Source organism: Medicago truncatula, chromosome 7 (genome assembly GCF_003473485.1).
Source record: "Medicago truncatula cultivar Jemalong A17 chromosome 7, MtrunA17r5.0-ANR, whole genome shotgun sequence".
Lineage (NCBI taxonomy): Eukaryota > Viridiplantae > Streptophyta > Magnoliopsida > Fabales > Fabaceae > Medicago > Medicago truncatula.
Window position 1 is genome coordinate 12,127,919 of NC_053048.1, and position 6,000 is coordinate 12,133,918.

Sequence of the window (6,000 nt, forward strand, 5' to 3'; positions counted from 1 at the left end):
GTGAATTAATATTATTTTGGAGGTTGGGGAGTTAATTAGGAATTAATAGAATTAAGGGTAGTTTAATGAAATAAAGGGGAGTTATATTTTTGGGAGTTAGAAAATAAATAGTCAGAAAGCAGTGTACGTGCAAAACAGAGCTTTTGGGAGAAAAGGGATAGAAGAGCAAGTAGAGCCAAGTGAACCTGAATTGCTGTGCATTTTTCCTTCTGAATTAAGGTAAGGGTGAGGTTTGCTTCAATAGTGTAGTTATTGAATTCTGATTTTGGTTTAACAAGCTTTTGGTAGAAATTGGGGATTTTAGGTTATTGATGAATTATTGAGTTTTGGGTGTAGAGATTGTTGTTCTGATGTTAGAATTAGGTTCTGGTTGCATACAGCACTTAGTTTTGCATCTGTAAACAAATTTGGGGAGTGAATTTGAGAAAAATGGGATTTTTGGGAAAAACCTGCATTCTGCCTTTACTGATGTTCAACGCTCGCCCCGGCGAGTAGCTAGTCTCGCCTCGCAAGTGAACAACTTCATGGCTCGCCTCGCGAGCAGAACCACTCGCCATGGCGAGCATGTGCCTGAGAGATCGTGATTTTTGAATTGTTTTTATAAGGTGTAAGATGGATGGTTTTGAGTGCCTAGATGATTTTTGTAACGCCCACTTTCGTTTAATCGTTATTTAATCGAGTTTAGGCAATTATATTATAATTATATAATATATATATGATTTTGATATGTTTTGATGATTTGTGGTGATTTTGATGATTTGATTGATGACGTGTTAAGTTATGAGTTTTGGAGGATTTGATAAGATTAGAGAATTTATTTTATTGTTAAATAAAATAAAGATTTGAAAATAATATAAAATATTTAGATGAGGGCTGTTTTGATATTTTAGATAGTTTTGGGGAAGAAAGTGAGATAAGATAAGTAATTAAGAGGAGATATAAAAAGGCTAGACCTAGTTTTAGAAAACATTTTGTTGTACGTACGTTTTTGGAGAAAAGGGAGAAAAAGCCAAGTCTAGAGGAACCAAGGTAGAGTGCTGCGATTTTCTTCATACAAGGTAAGGGTGAGACTAATAATTCAATGATGTTAATTACTGTAATTCTGATGATTAGTTGACAAGTTAGGATTGATTTAGAGAAGTTTTGGAATTAGGTCAAAACCCTAAAAATTGATGATCAAACGGTAAAACTTGTTAGATTAATGAAAGAACCGTCCTTTAACCTTAGAATATGTTTAGGATGAATTCTGGAATCAAAATTAGGCTTTGAACCATGTTGTGTGATGGATTTTTGAGAAAAACCCTAGTCTGCCCGTGCTTCTGTTCATCGCTCGCCACGGCGAGTGATGATCCTCGCCTCGCGAGTGATGAACTTCATCGCTCGCCACGCGAGCCCCTTTCCTTCGCCTCGCGAGTTGTTTGGTGCAACTCGCCATGGCGAGCAACCCTTCCTCGCCTCGCGAGCTTAGGCAGAGTGCATGTCACATTTCGTGTTTCGACCTTTTTAGTTGAATCTTGTATGCCTTTGAGTACCTGAACATACCTAGTATTGATTAGGAATGAATGTAGGATCAGAGGGAACCCAGAACAACCTTAGTTTGGGAGTTGAGTGGTACTCGCCATGGCGAGTAAGTACTCTCGCCTCGCGAGTACAACCAGGATGAACTCGTTTATGTGTTTATGCGATCTGTGTCGCACTTGTTGATCAAGAGTGAACCCCTAACTGGTAATGAGACCTAGTGATGTCGTTTAATGCAGACTGTAGAGTTGTTTAAGTTATATTAATATTAATTGAATATGAACTATTGTATTGTATATTCATGCAAGATAAGAAGATGTGATAATGATACAAATTATGTGCTTTGATATAATGATATCATCTTGTTATGTGACCTGTTTATGCTGCTTCCGTTATTTAACTAAGTGCATAATTATATGATGAAGTTTAGCTCCAAATTATTGGATGCATGTTGATAAGTGATTACGATGTTTTGTTCATATGTGTCCATGCATAGCATATCATTGAGCTTAGTCCTCACCACGAATATTAGGAGCTTTGTCCTCCGCACGTTTTATAGGAGCTTTGTCCTCCGCACGATTAAAGTATATTAATACTTATGATGACGATTGGTACCACATGCATATAAGGAGTCTAGGAGCATTGTCACATTGTCATGATTAAGATGCCTTGTTGATGATGAATGAATATGTGATTACGTGATAAGTGTTCGTTGATTATGTTATGTTGTTTATAATGATTGGATATATGATTACGTGATAACTGTTTAGCATTTATGCAAAGTTAATAATGGAATGATTATGATGTTAATTTATGATTCGCAATTACATTGATTAATGTTATTTTATTATGAAATCTCACCCCTTCTGCTTGAAAATGTTGCCCTTCGTATGGGTAACTTGCAGGTGATCGTGCTTAGTGTGCAGTTGCTTCTGTGAGTGGCCTTGCCTCTCTGTGTCGTCTAGGTCGCTCTGATACGTAACGGGATGGGGTTAATGCTATAACATGCTTCATTCTTTTACGTGAACTGCCATGATAATTTATGCTTTGATAAACTCTTTTGAGATACTTGTTGGGCCTGCGTGCCAAAACGTTTATGATTTATGTTTATGATTTTCCGCTGCAAATGTTCAAGATATTGGTTAAATTATTATTTAACTGTTGGATTACGTTATATGTGATATCCCGTTGTTTGATGTTTACTCTGATAAATGTTATGTTTTTAAAGAAATTTTAAATATTGGGAAAACGGGGTGTTACAATTTTAGAGAGGACTGGGACAATTTATAGATTAAAAAGATGAATAGGGAGCTTAAAAATGAAGATTTAGTGAGAAAAATGTCAAAACTTCTGAGAGCACCCTTTTTCTCATTCGCCTTGAGTTCGCCACTGCGAGCAACCCAATCCTTGAGTTCGCCATAGCGAGTAGATGTACTCGCGAGGCGAGTTGCCCAGTAATTGAGTTGTTTATTCTATTTTGAATGTTGTTGAATGATCTTGATGTCTAAGCATGATTATGATTAATTGTGCATTTTTCTGGAATTGTTGGATTGATTATAATGATCTGTTGATGACTGTGATGTATGTTTATAATTAAATAAATCATTCATGTTGTTTAATCATGGAGTTGTAGGTCATATATACGTATATGCATTGTCAAGTTGTATGTAGATATACACAAGTGGAGTCAGTTGCATAAGCATATAAAGCGGGAGGACTCTTGCCCTGGAACGCCTGGTATAACACCCCGTTTTCCCAACATAAAAATTTCTTAACAATTATCAGAGTAAACATCATAAAACGGGATATCACATTTCACATAATCGTAAATAGTTAAATAACAATTTAACTTTCAACAAAATACTTCAATCATCGCAGCGGAATAAATTCATTAATCATAAATAAGTTTGGCACACAGGCCTCGTCATAATATCTCAGTTAAACAACTTAAGCATAAATATCATAATCAAATACGTAAAGGAAATGAAGCATGCAATCAAGAACCCCATCCCATTACGTATCAGAGCAACCTAAACGACTCGGTGAGGAACACGCCACTCACGACAGCAACACACCACTCTAAGCTCGATCACCTGCAAGTTACTCATACGAAGAGCAACATTTTCAAGCAGAAGGGGTGAGATTTCACAAAACAATAATATTAATCAATATAATTCAACAATCGTAATCAACAACATAAAACTTCAACATAAGCATCTTAAACATCATAGCATCATAGATAATAATATATCAAGTAATCACTTCATTTAAACGTCACAAATCTCATAACATCTTAACATCTTTCATCATTGACTCGACTATGCGACTATGCAACTTAGACCTCTTATATGCATGTGGTACCAATTCAGGGCATGCGCCCCCATCGTTATTTGAGTATTAATATACTTCCAGGGCATAAGCCCCCATCGTTAATTTGAGCTAATGCTCCATCGTGTTGAGTACTAAGCTCCAGGGCATGAGCCCCCAACATACGTATGCTAATGCATGGACTCGATCTCTTAAAAACATCTTAATCATCATCTCTTATGTATCCAATAATTTGGAGGTTCAACATCGTCTTGATCATCTTATATCAATTCATGCAACATAGTTAAATAATAATAGCAGCATAGGCATATTGCAACAACAGTATGACATCACATAACGATATCAAATAAAAGCAACATCTCATTCACTCATTCATAACTCAAGTAATGCAATTAATCATCAAATCACATTATAATCAACATTAACATTTCATAACAGCTTCTCAGATTGCAGTTAATGTAACACCCCGTTATCCAAAAGCAATTAAATAGCAAATATACATCAGAGTAGTTCCACAAACGGGCATGCTACACGTCATTTCAAAATTTCTTATATAGAAAATAAACTATTTAATCAAGCAACTTATTATTTATGAAAACATAGCAGCGGAATAGTTTTCAAAATCCATAACCTCATGAACATCCAACAATAGTCTAAGGCATTAAAGGCCTTAACATAATTCAACATCATAGTTCAAAGACAACAAAAGGCTCCACACCATAAGTTCCAAAATTTGATACATGGAAAGGAAAAGCAACAATAATAAAAATGATAAATCCCATCCCACGTATCAGAGCCCTAAGCACGACTTTGAGCCACCACGTACTACTCAGGATCACCTGCAAGTTACCCATAGGAAGGGCAACATTTTCAAGCAGAAGGGGTGAGATTCACAACAATAAATATAGATATTAAAATCATCAATTGAATCTAACACCCTAATCAAAAACACTTTATCTTGTAAACAAATATATGTATAAGTCACAAGCAACAACAACATCAACAATACACAATGATCACAATGAATATATATATAAATGCATATTCAACACCAACATCATCCCTCAGAAAATAACTGAAATCAACAACCAATAGTCATGCAAATGACATGACCACTGCTAAGACACCATCTTAGACTTCTTAATGAAATGCAATATGCATGTGGTGCCAAACAGGACCGAAGCCCTCACCGCTTTTGAATGGTTAAAGCATTCATCAGGACCGAAGCCCTCACCGCTGTTGAGCAACTAGTACTCCAGGACCGAAGCCCTCACCGCTGTTTTATGCATATGCAATGGACCTACTTGTGTATATCTACATACAACTGACCATGCAATGCAACTCCATGTGACTCCACTATAATAATATGTATGATTCAATAAATAACATACATTTCAACCATCATCAGTATTCATCAATCCAACAATCCAATCAACCAAAATAATGTGTAATTATATACAACCATGCTCAAATACAACAACACCAACCACTACTATTCATGCAAGCAAGTCAACACTCAGAAACTGTGCAACTCGCCTCGCGAGCACATCTGCTCGCCATGGTGAGTTCACAAAAACACTAGCTCGCCATGGCGAGTTCAAGGCGAACTCGAGGCGAGTGAAAATCAGGTACTCTCGGGAAAAATGTCATTTTCTCACTCAAATCCAAATTCTAAGTTCCCTACTCATCTTTTTAACCTAAAACTTTCACCATTCATCATTAAAATCATCTAGGTACCTTAAACCATCCCCAAAACATCTTATAACAACTTTTCAAAAATCAAGTTTTATTATGGGCTACTCGCCATGGCGAGTTGGACTGTTCGCGAGGCGAGCTATGAAGTTGCTCACTCGCCATGGCGAGCACAGCTACTCGCAAGGCGAGCGATGAACTTCTGTACGGGCAGAAAACTGGTTTTTTCCAAAAATCTCATTTTCCTTCCAATCACTCCCCAAATCAGTTTACAGATACATAATTAAGTGTTCTATGCAACCAGAACCCAATTCTAACATCAAAAACATGCTTACAACTTCAAAATCATCATTCTATCATAAAACCCCAAATTCCCAATTCCTCATCAAAACCTGTTAAATACAAAATCAGAATTTAATAACTACATTCTTGAAGTAAACCTCACCCTTACCTTAGAATTGC